We start from the raw sequence: 16,755 nt of genomic DNA, 5'->3' as shown, positions 1-16,755 counted from the left end.
TGTGAATGCAGCCCTAAAAAGCAAAAAAAGAAAGAAAGGAGGAAAGAAAGAAAAATTTAGAGTATTCCAAGAGGAAGAATGATTCCCAGAACTCAGGCCCACTCAGGAAACCTTGAAGGGAAGAATTCAGGGGAATCAATGACCTCACTCACTTCCTTCCATTGAATCTCTTGCTAGAGCTGTGCATAGGTTTCTAAAATGTAAATATGATTAAATCATTCCTTCCATCAAATCTTTTAGTTATTCCACATTAAACTGTAGCCCTAAAAGATATTTTCTCCCTTGCATCTCTGTGGAAATTTCTTTCTCATTCTAGCACCCTTTATTATCCCTGAACCCCCAATATACTTCTGTCATTATGAACTTGTTTTTAGACACTAAGATGTACCCTTTGTCCCTTTCCTATAGGCTTCTGCACTGTGTCCACTACCTGGTGCACTGTTCCACCCAGAAATCATCACTGAGGGTTTGTGGGCAGAAGGTTAAGAAAAACTTTTTCCATTTCCACATGAGATTATGACTACTGGTTAGTTTAGTGGTTAAGATGTGGAGTGTAGGTCTAGGCAATCTTGTTTATGATGAAATTACCTCTGATTGACAAATTAACATTGAGCTTCCCTGAGTATGGTGACTCTTGTCCCTGGGAATGCCCTTAGTGGATTTGTTACAAGTGATATTGGCTCCTGTAGAATTTTAAGCTCTTTAGCCAAGGCATCTTCCATACTCATTTTATGGGGATCTTACGAGGAAGTTTGGTATAATCTGCCATGAAGATATGGTTCTTATCCTGTGTCCTTCTGAGTGGCATTGCACCAGTCTTATAAGTATGAATGTTTAGTTGAACCAAAGAAGGCCCTTTTGTATTTGCTATAGAGAGTAAACAAATTAATATGGATTTATCATCTGACAAGCCTCCTACTGCTATTGCTTTCACATAACTGTGCAGCTATGTCTACTCACTCCTCCTTTTTCATCTTTGTCCTCTAATTTCCATTGTTCTTTTGATTACATTTTAAATGGTTCTTAATAAGCCTTTAGGGAATTCCACAACCCCTTCTATGTAACATTATGAGAATGAATTATAATTATCTATTTAGTTTTATTTTCCTCATTAAATTGAAAAATTTGGATTGTTAGGGAAATGTCCATCTTTTTCACTCTTATGTATCTAGAGTTTAGGATGAATTCGATAATACTGTTAATAAAGTGAATTAGGAACTAAAATTCCAAGTCCTCAAGCTTTCCTGGTTCCAGTTAAGGAACAAAGGTGAGGGGAGTTATAATTTGTTTAATAGTTTCATTGTAGTTCGTTTAATGGCTGACTTTTGTCAAGATCCACTACTAGTAGAGCACAGTGAATAATTATTAATTTTGAATGTTATATTCTTAAAGATTGAATAAAGAGTCATCTTTAATTCAGTTTGACTTATTTGATTCAATTCCAAATATATATATATTAAACACTTGATATTAGAAGAGTAAGAAGCTCATGATGTAGTGAGAATAAAAGATACTTGGATTTTAAGGCCTCTATAGAATCAAGGTAAAGTGGCAGAATCACATTCAATCTTGAAGGTTGACTGTATTAATATCTCAAACCAAGTATAAGAGGATTAGTGACTTCCTTGTAGAGAAGGTCAGATTTGACTATGGTCTTAAAAGAAGTTGGGGGGTGGGAACTTTCTACAGAGGAAATACCATGGGAAGCTCCCAAAGGTGAAAAGATAGGGTTACATCTACAGCAGAGATAGTCTAGGCAAAATTGTAGTGTTTGGTTGCAATATGGACAGTGCATATATTATACCTTAGGAGAAAACTGATTAAAATCGATCAAGGTTTTGAATCTTCTAGCTCTAAAGAATTTAATGATTGACTGTCCTTTCTTGCTGTTAATATGTTGCAGTTTGAAATCTTATGAAACAATAAAGTGCATAAAACATACATGTGCTGGCCTTTAGATATGCTTGGAGTAACTATTTTAAGTGCTAGAACCCTGGGATGCCACTTCCACTGAAGATGTGGTTTGTTCATTGTTACTTAAGTTACATAACACAAGGTTCTTTCAGTTCATGGGTTATTAAACTGACAATAGCTAATGATGTTAAGTTTATTTTTTTGTAAGCTCTTCTGCTTGTTATGTCATAGCGCTCTCCATATTAGCTCAGGAATAAGTATGTTTGAAAGTATCATTTTCTTTATGAAAAGAGCTGGGCACTATGTATTTTATGTCATAACATTTTTGATGATTAGTTATAGATTAATATATATTATTAAATTCTGATTTTCTGCATAATTTTATAATTTATAACAGGAAATGGTGATAGAGCTTTTAAACATAAACTCTAATGCTTCTCCAGTGATAATGAGAAATGTGGTAGTCACTGATTACCTATGTGTGATAGTCCTCCACAAAGTATTCTACCTGCATTGTCTCACTGAATCTTCACAAAAACACTGCAATAGGAATCAATACATCCATTTTGACTTCACAAATTATAGAGAATATATCCACATTTATTTCCAGTTTTATGCAATCTGAAGTGGTTTAGGAAAAAATGTTTCCAATAATTCTATTTTCTTTCTTTCTTTTTTTTTTTTTTTGTCTTTTTGCCTTTTCTGGGCCTGCTCCTGTTGCATATGGAGGTTCCTAGGCCAGGGGTCCAATCAGAGCTATAGCCGCCGGCCTATGCCGCAGCCACAACAACAAGGGATCTGAGCCATGTCTTGACCCACACCACAGCTCACAGCAACGCCGGATGCTCAACCCACCGAGCAAGGCCAGGGATCGAATCCACAACCTCATGGTTCCTAGTCGGATTCGTTAACCACTATGCCACGATGGGAACTCCTTCTTTTTCTTTTTTGGCCACCCCACAGCATATATTGTTCCCAGGCCAAGGACTGGATCCCAATCCTGGCAACTCAGGATACTTTAACCCACTTTGCTGGGCCAAGGATTGAAACTGCACCCTGGTGCTGCGGAGACGCTGCTGATCCCATTGCACCACAGCAGGAACTCCTGATAATTCTATTTTCAATCAAAGTAGGAGGAATATTTTATTTTTTATTAATTTTTTATTATAGTTGGTTTACAATGTGCTGTCAGTTTCTGTTATACAGCAAAGTAACCCAGTCATACATATATACATATATTCTTTTTCTCACATTGTCCTCCATTGTGTTCCATCACAAGTGATTGGATATAGTTCCCTGTGCTATACAGCAAGATCTCCTTGCTTATCCACTCCCAATGCAATAGTTTGCATCTACTAACTCCAGACTCCCAGTCCATCCTGCTCCTTCCCCCTCCCCGGTGGCAACCACAAGTCTGTTCTCCATGTCCATGACTTTGTTTATTTTCTGTAGGTAGGTTCATTTGTGCCATATATTAGATTCCAGATATAAGTTGTATCATATGGTGTTTGTCTTTCTCTTTCCAACCTACTTCACTTGTATGAGAATTTCTAGTTCCATCCATGTTGCTGCAAATGACATTATTTTGTTCTTTTTTTATGGCTGAGCAGTATTGTGTATATATACTACATCTTCTTAATCCATTCACCTGGTGATGGACATTTAGGTTGTTTCCATGTCTTGGCTATTGTGAATAATGCTACAAGGAACATAGGGGTGCATGTGTCTTTCTGAGTGAAAGTTATGTCTGGATCTATGCCCAGGAGTGGGATTGCTGGGTTACATGATAGCTCCATGTTGAGTTTTCTAAGGCACCTCCATACTGTTTTCCCATAGTGGTTGTGTTACTCTATGTCTTGTGATTGGAGCAGTCAGTCCATTGACATTTAGGGTAATTATTGATAAATATTTATTTACTATCATTTTAAACCTTGTTTTCCAGGTGATTCTATGTTTCTCCTATGCTCCTTTCTTTTTTTGGTTGGATTATTTCCTTTTGTTTTATGCTTGTGTCCGCTTCTTAATATTTTTTGTGAATGTATTGTTTGGTTTTGATTTCTTTTTTCTTTTTCTTTTTGGCCTTTTTGTTCTTTCAGGGCTGCACCCGCAGCATATGGAGGTTCCTAGGCTAGGGGTCCAATTGGAGCTGTAGCTGCCAGCCTACACCAGAGTCACAGCAACATGGGATCCAAGCCACATATTCGACCTACACCACAGCTCATGGCAATGCCGGATCCTTAACGCACCGAGCAAGGCCAGGGATCGAACCTGATTCCTACTGACTGCTAGTAGGGCTCGCTAACTGCTGAGCCCCATTGGGAACTCCGGTTTTGATTTCCAATTGCCCTGTTTTTCAAGTATGTTAACCCCTTCCTATATCTGCTTGCTTTAGCCTAATAGTCAAATAGGCTCGAACACGTTCTAAAAAAAAAGCCAAGACTTTCTTGATTTCCTTCTCCACTTTTTAGGATTTTGATGTCTTTTTTAAACATCTTTATATTTATCCTTTTGCTGTTCCTTGTGTTTATCATCATTTTTACAACAGGTTTTTCTTTTTAGATGTGTATACTATCTTATTTCAGTGATTACTTTCCAATTATGATTTCCTATTTCTTCCTGCTTCTTTTTTATTTAGAAGAGAATGTTCAGTATTTCTTTTCAAATGGTTTTAGTTTTGCCGTATTCTTTTAGTTTTTGTTTATGGAAGAAATTCTTTATTTCTCCTATTTTAAATGATATTCTTGCTGGATAGAACATTCTAGGCTGCAAATTTTTTCCCTTTTAGAACTTTGACTTTAACTTGCCACTGTCCTTTGGCCAATAGTGTTTCTGCAGACAAATCAGCTGATAGCTTCTATATAGGGGTTTCCTTATAATTAACTCTTTGTTTTTCTCTTACTGCCTTTAGAACTCTCCCTTAATCTTTAATTTTTGCAATTTTTTAAATAATATGTCTTGGTGTGGACATGTTTGGGTTCAACTTGTTTGGGGCCCTCTGTGATTCCTGTATTTTGATATCTGTTTCCTTTAGCTTTGGAATATTTTCAGACATAATTTCTTCAAATATATTTTCAATCCCTTTTTCTTTTTCTTCTCCTTCTGTAATCCCTATTATGTTTAGATTGACCCACTTTATAATATCCTATGGGTCTCTTTATTGCTTTCATATTTTTTCATGTGGTTTTATGTGTGCTGCCCTGATAGGATGATTTACATTATTCTATATTCCATATTCTATATTTATTTGTTCCTCTGCATTATTCATCCTGCTCTCAATTCCTTTAACTCAGCGTTCATCTCTGCAAATGAATTTTCTAATTTTTCTTGGCTCCTTCTTATATTTTCTAGTTACTTTCTAAAGTAATCTGCATTACCATCCATATCTGCTCTTAGTTCCTTCATATTCACTCTTAACTCCTTCAGTATTTTCACTGTCTCCTTTTTGAACTTGGAGTCTGTTAGACTCTTTCATTGTTTGCTCCTTCAGGGGAGTTATCCTGTTCTTTTAGCTGGGAATGATTCCTGAGCTGCTTCATTTTGCTTATATTTTTCTTATTCTGTGAGTTTAGGGAAAACAACTACTGCAGTTTTAGAGGGCTATTTATATGCAAGTGCACCTGTGGGTATTTTGTGAGGGCTTATTATTATTATTATTCATTGTTGTTGTTGTTGTGAGGACTGTTTTTGCTTTGAATGCTTGCTTTCTCTTTCCTCCACATGTGCAGGCCGTTATCCCCATGCTGGTGTATGGCCTATGTGTGCTTCCAGGGAATGGAGGCAATGGGCATGGCTAGTAGCCAGTGCCTGGTTGCTGGGCCCTTGGCAGTAGCAAGGACCCTTGGGGAGGTGGCACAGACTGCTCCTGGTGCAGGGCCTTGGGAAGTGGCATTGACACGCAGGCAATTGTAGGTGACTCCCAGAGCTTTTGGCAGTGGCAGCAGTAGGCGTGTGCATTCCCAGGGGAGTGAGAGCAACAACAGGTATTGCTCTGTTGAAGTGCCCTCCTCTGTGCCAAACTCTGAGGTGACTGGGGCTGCTGGTGTTTCCTTTTCATGGACCCCTAATGGTGGTGGTCATGGGACCTCTGGAGTCTGAGATGGCTGTGGTGGTTTTCCCTTGCTGCCCATAGCCCACACAAGAGATGCCCTGCCATCCTTAGCCCATGCAAAATGTGCCCAGCTGCCAGTAGTACACACAATAGGCACTCTGCTGACTGTAGCCCACACAAGAGGTGCCCCACTGCTGATAGCCTGTGCAAGAGGAACCCCACCCTGAGAGCCCACACATGCACAGGGAATGATATTCCTGTGGAGGTCTGCCCCTCCTCTTCTCACCCTCTCCAACAATGGCTCCTTGTTTCTCCTATGGGCTCAGGCCTCCTCCCAGATTCCCTTGGCTGTGGCACTCCATTCCCTAGCCATTGGTGCATCACTCCCTTAGCCCCTCAGCCTGTCTCCATACAGCCACCCCTAGTCCTCTTCCAAGAAATGCCACACACAGCCTGAGTCTCATCACCCAGCCCCTGACTGAGTGTCTCAGGTTGTGGTGTCCTGGGGTAGTGGTGCTGATGGTTTGTGCAGCTCTCTTTCTGCTTTGCCATCCTCAGTCCAGCTGCTATGCTTTTCTCTGAGGCTTTGAGGTCCTTCCATCTGAGCTGATCTCCCCATTGGTTAGGTGGATTCCCAGGGTATAGGTTCCTATCCTCTTCCACAGCTTCCTTTCAGGAGTGCTGGTCCCATCCAGACAGCTTTTTTTTTTTTTTTTTTTTTCCTCTTCTCTTTCTCTCTCTCTTTTTTTCCCTTTTTGTTCTACCCAGTTATGTGGAGGGTTTCTTGCCCTGTTTGGAGGTTTAAGGTCTTCTGACAGTGGTGAGTAGATGGTCTGTTTGAATTGTTCTACATGTAGATTTTTTTTTTTTGATGCTTTTGTGGAAGAAGGTAAATGTCACATTTTACTTCTCTGCCATCTTGAAACTGCCCAGCCGAGGAATATTTTAAAAGTTGAATAAGGAGTTCCTGTGGTGGCTCAGCAGTTTACAAGCCTGAGTATCCATGAGGCTGTGTGTTCAATCCCTGGCCTCATTCAGTGGGTCAAGGATCTGGCATTGTCATGGGCTATGGTGTAGGTCATAGACACAGCTCAGATCCCTCTTTCCTCTGGCTGTGGTGTAGGTCCACAACTGCAGCTCTGATTTGACCCCCAGCCCAGGAACTTCCATATGCTGCAGATGTGGCCCTAAAAAGAAAAAAAAAATTGAATAATGTGGCAATACTATCTTTTATGAACATGAATTATAGCAGAGAATTTTTGAACCGGAAAGGACCATGGAGGACCATGCAGTTTGTCTATTTCCTTTATCTTATTTTATAAATGAAGAAGCTGTGTGCTAGAGAGTACTGCACAGAGTGATAAATTTTGATAGCAGTAGGCTTCCCTTATATCAGCCGTGTCTGTGGCATGTGTAAGTTCCTGGACCAGGCACAGCCTTGCCTTTAGATAATATTCTTTCAAGTATACTACACTCACCTACTACATGATGTATTTTCCCAATAATGATTGGTACATTAGAATGCTGTAAAATTATAATATACTAATGCTCATTCAGTGACAGTGGAGTGATGGCTTTCATTTCTAGCAAACAGAATAAAACACTGCTTTTCAGTAAAGAGTTGCCTACCATTAGAACCTCCTACTAAACTGAAGCTTCAGATGGCTTTGGAGACTCTATTGCTATAGGAAAAAGTAAAAGGGCCATTCAGTTGTATTTATTCCGTTTGTTTCCAAAGTCAGTATAGGCAACCTCTCAGTTAACTTAATTCTGCTAGCACCACTTAGTAACCACATATTTTAGAGTGTTATATGAATCCTGTGGGAATTGAGAAATGAATTCTGTTCTCAAGGATCTCATAAAAAACCTTTTATTTAGCAATCTATTTTGAGAAATTTATTACATGGAAAAAATATAGTACATAGTGGATATATAAAGACATATGTTAATTGCAGTGTTGTACATAAAAATTAAAAACTGAAAGTAAACTGTCTTTCACTGATACATTGAGTGTTAAAGCCATGCAATAGAACATCATGCAGCCCTTTAATAGAATAAAGTAGTTGTCTTTGTGTTAATATGGAAAGGTATTCATAAGATATTTTCAATGGAAAAATCTGTGTGTGCGTGTACACACAGTTCCATATTTGGAGAAAAAAGAGTATATATGTAATTGTAAAATATTAGTAGAATTCAGAGAAAGAAAAATACCATATGGTATCATTTATATGTGGAACCTAGTAAACGTGATACAAAATAACTTATTCATAAAGCAGAAACAAACTCATAGATTTCAAAACCAATCTCTTGGTTACCATAGGTGAAACCATTGGGAGGAGGGAGAAATTGGGAGGGTGGGAATAAACTATATACACTACTGTATAAAATATATGATGAACAAGAACCTACTATATAGCACAGGAAAATCTACCGAATTTTAATAACCTATATGGGAAAAACAATAGGTGTATTTATATGTGTAACTGATTCGCTTTGCTGTACTCCTGAAACTAATACAACATTGTCAGTCGGCTATACTCAACTAATATTAAAAAAAAATTGTAGAGAATTAAGATAGAACAAGTGTGAGGAAGATTGACAAGAGTGTTTGCTGGAAGGGGAAATGACTGCAATAATCTGGAATACAGATTCTAGATGATTGCCCTATAATCTAGGTCTTTTGTATGGTCATAGTTATTGCAGTGGTTTAGATATTAAATCACATTTTAAAATGTGATTTATATTTTATCAGCATATACTACTAATGATATTTTGTATTACTCTTAATATATTTTGTCCACCTAAATATGACTTGTAGTTAAGAGAATGCAAATTTTAGTGACTTTTTGGGGGGTTAAAAAGAATACATATTTCAGTTCAATAACCTTTACAGTCATTTCTTATTGCCTTTGAATGAAGCTAAATTTCTGTCCAAAAATATGAAATGTTTTTTTAATAAATCAGAGTTTGTGGCTCATTTAATTAGAAGCCTAAAGCTAAGTTATGTATTTATCTTCATGATATAGAAAAATAGTGTTATCAAACTTCTCATTCACTGAATTGATGACATGCACTCATGCATGCCAACTGGAAAAACACTAACTAAAATAAATAAAATATGGAGATATTTTAGGATAGTGTATCAAGGACACTTTTGACAATCCCTCTTCGTCCAATAATTGTTTCTGTAACTGTAGAAATTAGTTGTTTTATCCACCTTCCTCTATTTTTTTCATTCTGCATAAAGTAGGATTTTATTGCTTTGCATTTAGTGAGTACTCATAAGGTACATGGCATTCATAGCTTAGGTCCTTGTTCATAGTGCATTTGTAATCCAACCCAGAAAATAGATGGGTGGTACAAGCCTGCTATAAAACTGCTATATCTTTCTTTCTTTCTCTAGCTGGTAAAGGAGTTCACTGGGACAAATTACAAAAGTTTGCTAGAATTTCATTGATATGGAATTCATAGTTATTCATATATTTTTGGCTTTGAGATTCTCCTGATTATTCTTCCTGATCTCTGGATTGGCTTCAAAATTTCTAGACTTTAATTTTCTCGGCTTAACTGTTTGGATTGTAGGGATGGCATTAAGCTGGAATGTTTGCTGGTGACCTGCGTGGCACCCCAACACATTCTGAGTCCCACCACCTCGAAAAGGACTGCCATATAAGATTCTGCAGTTTGTGTTCTTTGGACAAGTGGGTATAACTGAGGGGTCTGTAGGTGGCCCAGATCCTCCTGTGCTTCCTGCTTGGTCTGTGCCCATTGAAGAAAAGGGTGCTCATTGTACAACAGCATTATTCGTGTGTCAATTTTGGCCCAGTGGGGTCGTCGTTTTTTTAATTTCTACAAAGGCACTGCATGGCTTAGCAGGAGTCCTGACTAGGAAGAATTTTAATTTTGATCTGCTTTTTAATGGTGTTGAAATTTGGATAGTGATCACATACTTTTCTTAGGTCCAAAGGCCCAAATTTTAAAAGTTCAAATTTAGTTCTCAACTATGAATTGTTCAAGGACAGGGACCTTGTCTTTTTTGTCTCTGAATTCCCAGTATGTTGGATATTGACTAGCACATCCAGAAATAAGTAGTTGATCCCTGAATGGGTAAATGAATAAATAATTGACTGATTCACTTAGATGGCTCCAAATATTACATGTATGGATGGAGATTTAGATGATGGGGGATGGCACCCTTATAGGATAGTAGCCTGGATTGCTGTGAGGGACAAGTAAATGTTTTGCTTTATTTCCTGATGTGTAAAAGAAAGCTTACGAGAGTTTATTCTAGAACAGCCACTTGTTACTCCAATTATGCCGAGATAATAGTCCACATGTACTTGGTCTATATACCAAGACACAAGTCCAGAGGTAGCTGTATATCTGTGATGGGGATAGCAATGGAATGCAGCAGACCTTCTAGAGCTGAATGATTCCTAAATGAACCAGAGAGTTTCCTGTGGGGTCCTGAAATGTGACGTCACTAAGAGCCAGCCCTTTAAAATCCCAGCATGTTGGCTAGTGTTATGCACTGAAATGTTTCCTCTGCAAATCCGTGTGTTGAAGTCCCAATACCCAGTGTGACTGGTTTCTTACAATGTTAAAAATGTAAGATATAACTTGGAAGATATAACTCACTCTATATGAAAGAATAAATTGTATTTAAATGTGTTTATTGATGCCTTTAGTCCAGGAAGTGCAAATAACTGAATTAGTCACATTGATACAGAAAATTTGAATCAAAAATCACAAATGAGAAATGGCCAAGTGGAATTGAGAGAGCTTCAACACATTATGTGAAAAGGAGCCTTTACTTTCATCCTGGATGACCTCTACCTCCTGTCATCCACACTTTTGTGTAATTCTCTTCTCTTGAGTGTGAGCTGGACTTACTGACTTGGTAATGAATAGAATATGGTAACAATATAGAATGTCACTTCCAAGATTGGGTGAAAAAAGACTATGGCTTTTATTTTGAATGTTCTCTCTTGCTCTTTTTTGAATCATTTGCTGAATGCAGAAATATGTTGTGAGGCAGACCCGTGAGGAGGGACAAGTGAGTGAGCTTGGATATAGGTGTTCTGAGGCCTGCCAACAGCCACCTGATGCACCTTGTACGGACATCCTCCCCCAATCCAGTCTTGTGATAAGAGCCTGACACCAGGCAACAGCTTGAGTGCAGTTTCATAAAAGACTAAGCCAGAGGCACCAAGCTGTGCTTTGCTTGCAGTCCTGATCCACAGAAACTGAAAGATAATGTTTGTTGTTTTCAGCCACTAATTTTGTTATATAGCAATAGATAACCAGTACACCATGTTTGTTAATTCATTAACTGATAATAGCTTATTAAGCCATCTGTCATGAGTTGGATAAAGCAGATATTCTACATAGCATTTGAATTGACTTATATTCCATATTATTGGTATTTTTAAGGAGAAATTATGTTTACTAGGGATAGGAAAAATCTTATATTTATTAGAGTATACTTGATTCCTAAATTTCAGGCATGCTTATGTCCGGGGAAATTTAGAAATGGAAATTATAAAATGATGAGACTAAATACATTTTCTTTAAAAGATCAAAATTTAGGAGTTCCTGTCATGGCTCTGCAGAAACGAATCTGACTAGTATCCATGAGGATGCAGGTCTGATCCCTGGCCGTGCTCAGTGGGTTAAGGATCCAGTATTGCTGTGGCTGTGGTGTAGGTAGGCAGATACAGCTCCGATTTGACACCTAGCCTGGGAACCTCCATATGTTGCAGGTGTGGCCCTAAAAAGCCAAAAAGAAAAAAAAAAGTTAAAAGATCAAGATTTATCTTTTGATGTATCAGATCACCTTTGGATATCACTTGAAAATTAGTTTTCTGTCTCTATTTATAGGATAGAGTTGACTATCTTGTTTACATCCAGAACATGATTTTTATGGCTCTCCCTCATAATTCTTTGGTGAATCTATGCCTTTTGTTTCTAAGGATAAATAAATAAATAAATGAAATAGAAATATATTTCCAGGTATATTCTAATAGGGTGCTAGGTTACAGAGGGAACAGACTGTCTTTGAATGAATTAGAGTATAAAAAACATTCATAGTATTTCTGAATGTATATCAGTATAATAAATGATGGGAAATTGTTTATGGTAGTTTCCACAAATGATCACAAAGTACTTTTTCAGAGTAAAATTCCCATTTCTGATGCAGTTCCTTAATAGGGTGATGGCTGTTATCTTTACTAAAAATACACTTGCATTTTTTATTACGCTTTTTTTTCTTTAGGGCCACACCCATGGCACATGGAGGTTCCAGGCTAGGAGTTGAATCAGAGCTACAGCTGCCAACCTACACCACAGCCATAGCCACAGCCACACCAGATCCTTGACCCACTGAGCGAGGCCAGGGATCGAACCCGCAACCTCTTTGTTCCTAGTCAGATTCGTTTCCGCTGCGCCATGATGGGAACTCTGCACTTGAATTTTTAAACTTATATTAATAAAAAGGAGTAGCATAGAGTGAGAAGAATACAGTGACATATGCATGTGCTTGCCACCTGTCAACTTCCAGAGAAAATCCAAGCCTTGGGAAGTAATTATGGTTTAGCTGGATCCAACAGCCACCCTATCTTTACCAGACTATTCATCTGTTTTTGTAGTTGCTGCCAGTATCTTCTGGTTAGGTCTCCATTTCTAAAAGTGAAGCAGATGTTAAACTTCCTTGAAATGGGGGGTCAAAATATAAATCAAGGAATTTAGACATAGCTTCGGCAATGGAGAACGCAGTCCATTTTGGAATAAAAAGTAGATAAAGCAAATGTGCTTGGCTTTCTAGTTAAAGTCATCCTGAATTACCAATTATGTAGGCTGATCTGGTAGCCTATTCTAGCAGCTGTTCATTGCTCTCTGAAAACTGGCTTGGCTCCTGCTTCTGCTTGGTAACTGTCATACAGTGACCTTAGCTACAAAGTATACGTTAAGAACTCTGCCACTTGCTTTCCTTTCTTTTCAGTGTGTTTGTATCAAGCAAAATCTCAAACCCACAGTCCAGTATAATCACAGGCTTTGCAATAAAGCACTGAAATGTCAGACTTAATGAGAAAGGAGAGTGTCATGCAGTGTGAGCACTCCCATTCTTTTGAAAAAACATCTTCCTAACCAGGATAATCAAATTTCGTCTTGACACCTGTTGTACTGCAGAAGCATGGCAGAATCTGTAATGAATTCTTCTTCTTCTTCACTCCTAGTACACTAAATGAGCTGTAGAAAGGTCAGAGGAATCTTCCTTAAAGAAGCAGCTAAATAAGTGATTAAATGTCTTGATATGATGTGAAACAAAATGTAATAGTCACAATAGTCTGTATTGAATCATTGCTTTCACCCAGAGCTATTAATGGCCTTCTGTTCTGTCATCTCAGTGATGTGACAAAAAACAGTGAGGTACTTGAAACTGTGGATGTGGGCGAGGTGTTATGGTCTTTGGCACCTGCTACTTCAACAGCATTGTCTAAAATTTGTCATGATTTGTCATTTTACTAAGTCACAAACTTAAATTGTGTGTATGGAGTGTTAGAATAAGATGAGGATTGAGTTGTCTAGCTTACTTGAGAGCCTTGTTTAGTTTTAATATCTGTAGTTCAAGAAAGTTTCACAGGTTCTTAATATTGCTTTGAAATGCTCTAGTATTTGACAATTCGGGGAAGCACAAAGTTATTCAGATTAATTTCATAAGAATATCAGAGACCTACTGGCAGGTAGAGTTAAGGCTGCCAGAGATCCTCTGAGATGAGTAAAACCAGCTTCAAGTATTAGGCATATAATATATGTAAAATTCTAGGAATAGATTACGCCTTTGTAATTGGTTTAGTACATTCTTTCCAATTAGAGAACTGCGTATAAACTGGTCAAAGCGAAGGATGCTTTCTTGATTGAAGAACTATAAGTAGTAAGCTTTCATAACTCTCTGGATACCCTATTATTTTGAGTGTCGCTATCCAGAGGGAAGAACATGGCTAGAGAGTAGTTTGTGGTCACAGCTTTAAGTTTAGAGAAAATGTAAAATTTTATGGTGTTTTGTACTTCAGGGTCTACTTGGACAAGCACATTTTCTGGGACCAACAGAGTCCTTGAAAAATCATGGTATATTTTTGTTCTCTTTTCTGCAATTATTCTGTGAAAATCATTTTCCTCTCAAAATTTTTCAAAATATATTCTTCAAGCTAACTTTTGGTGGTTTTCTGAGAGGTAATTAACAGTGGCGATTTGCAGAAACTACACAATCACTGTTAAAGAGGTAATGTTTCAGCAGATGCTTTGTAAATCAAAGATAAGCAAAAGACCATTTTAGGAATTTTGTCATTGCACTGTTTGGTGCAATGACAAGAAAATATTGACACCTTTGATAGTAAAGTCTGTACTTTTTATTTTAGATATATAGAATTCAAATATAGTAATGTACTAACAATAAAAAGAGAAAGAAAATAAGTAAATTATACTTAGCAGTGACAACAAAATTTTGAAGAATGTGTGTGATAATGGAAGATCAGGAGTGGAGAAAATAGGACTCTATATCTTCACCAACAGTTATTAATGCTAAAATTACTGTCTTGTTCCTAAAAGGGCAAAGTATTTTTAAAAAGTATTAGTAATTTACTGTTAATTCCTCAAGTTTGTTGGCTAGGAACTTTTGTGACTATTGATGATGCAATAATATTGTCTTATACATCTTTTATCCACCACATCTTGGTAACTGTTTATCCCTGGGACAAGAAAAATGTCTATGCTAAAATGGGAAAAATTGAGCCACTTGTAATGGCTCTTGCTCTGTAGCAGGTGCACTGAACAGAACTGTAATATCATTTAATGGTCATCAGTGGTGAGTCTTAAATGGTTTCCTAACTCAGCCATTCTTTAAAAAGTTCAAAAGGAACTTTATGGGAGATGTCACACTCCTTGAAAGAAGAGAATATATTCGTTTATCCCAGATGGAGTCGACACTCCTAATTCATGTTTGGTACTGCAAGACTCATGCTTTCTGGAGCTTGTGGGCCACTGAAAGAAAGCAAAATCAGTGTCCTGTTCTGTTATCTCCCTTTAATGGACCTTTGGTATATCATTTCTGTCCCTGTGGATCTTCTTTTTCTGTGACATCTCAGTTATGGTAAGTGTGCAAGAGCATAAACATAGATCAAATTGACATAAGTCCAATTCAGAATCATAAATCACTTTGACAAAAGTTGAATTTAAAAATGTATGAGTCATCCCAGAATGACTGTGATCCTTTGGAGCTGTTTAAATAGAATGATTTGGGCATAGTAAATCCTTTTGGGGAAGATTTTAGGAAAGGTTGAAATATATATCAAAAACTCACCTAGGCCCCTAGAAAACTTAGACATTATTAAAATAACTCCACAATAGCATTTTTCTTTTTAAAATTGATCATGACAGCAATTCCAGTGAGTTACTCTTATATTTGACCTCAGATATATATTTGGTATATTAGCTCTCTTAAATGAAAAATTCTATTGTTCACCTTATTTTAAAATTTTCTATTCACCTTATAATATATTCTTAATTTGCAGATATACTCTTGTTTTTTCATGCCATATTTTTAGCCTTATATATAATTATTATTAAGGCAGAGAAAATAAACTTTCAAATTTGAAGTTTTGCTGTTTTAAGTCTTTGTACACTCTCCGAATAGATCATTCTGTGCTAGCAGAATCTCTCCAGTGACTGAAGCCATGTCCTCATATTAAGGGATATAATTTTAGACTGCTAGTAAAATTCAGTTCCGAGAACTTTGTCCTCCTGTAAATGATCACCTGTTGTGTTAATATTGATATTTTAGCTCTTTAAGTTGTTTTCTAGAAGCCCATGATGTGTGTAGGTTTAGTGGAATTTTGTTCCTATGGTATATGCTTACTGTTTGGAGGACTGTTGGTACATGACTGCAATTAAAATTTTAGTATCACTATTACTAAACAGGAATCCAATTTTTCTCCCTTATATGCTACATACTTTCACATACATATAGAGCATAGTAGCAATATTCTCTGCAAAATATTTTGTTGCTTTCACCTCCTCAAAATTATAGAAGATTTGAATAGAGAGAAAGAGGGAGTTCTTTGGGGGAAATATTTATATATATTTCAAAAAGATGGAGGTCTTCTCATGCTGGCTGCTGAGTTTTGACTTCACTTATAAATCCGTTTTCCAGGGGCTGATTTTGTCCTGTCTGTGTGAGGACAATCATGCTGATCCCCATTTGTTCTTCTCCCTCACCCCCAACTCTTCCTCCACCTCTCCACTGTCCCTTCTCCCCTCCACCCTCCTTCTTCTCCTCCTCCCCTTCTTTTTCTTCCTCTTCCTTCTCTTCTTTTCTTTCTTTTCAGTGTGAAAGCCATGTTAGTGAAGCAGTATGAAATGGTAGAAAGAAGATAACTGGAACAAATATTAGGAGACTAGGACCCATCATGGCTGTACAACTTTGGGTAAGTGATTTAACTCCTCTCAGGTCTACTTTTCTTCTGTAAGCTGGCAAATGAAATATTTAGTGCTAAAACTTTGTGAATTTATGAAATTATTTTGAGAGCCCTTGTCATTGCCTTTTCCAGAATTGTCTTCTATCCTCAGCTCAGTGAGCCACTAAATCAGACACTGTAGCAGGGCCTTGCTCCTGTTCCCCTCAGCCCACTCTGAAATTCACCTGCAGGGAGAATGTCAGTGGCTTCCTGGGTCTCTGCTTGAGGCATTCTCTGGTCCTGGAAGTATATGGTACCCACAGATGAGCCAGACCAGCAGTA

General features: G+C 37.6%; 1 long non-coding RNA gene across 1 annotated transcript in view; it reads left to right on the top strand.

The window, feature by feature from the left end:
- LOC125124358 (uncharacterized) overlaps positions 1-16,444 on the top strand; it is an 80,093-nt gene extending 63,649 nt beyond the window's left edge. The window contains exon 3 of the long non-coding RNA XR_007134286.1: positions 16,345-16,444. This is a non-coding gene — a long non-coding RNA (uncharacterized LOC125124358). The remainder of the gene's footprint in view (positions 1-16,344) is intronic.
- The last annotated feature ends 311 nt before the right edge of the window (positions 16,445-16,755 follow it).

This window comes from Phacochoerus africanus, chromosome 4, assembly GCF_016906955.1.
Source record: "Phacochoerus africanus isolate WHEZ1 chromosome 4, ROS_Pafr_v1, whole genome shotgun sequence".
NCBI lineage: Eukaryota > Metazoa > Chordata > Mammalia > Artiodactyla > Suidae > Phacochoerus > Phacochoerus africanus.
Note: the sequence above shows the minus strand (reverse complement) of the source record. Positions and strands in the feature narration are given on the sequence as shown.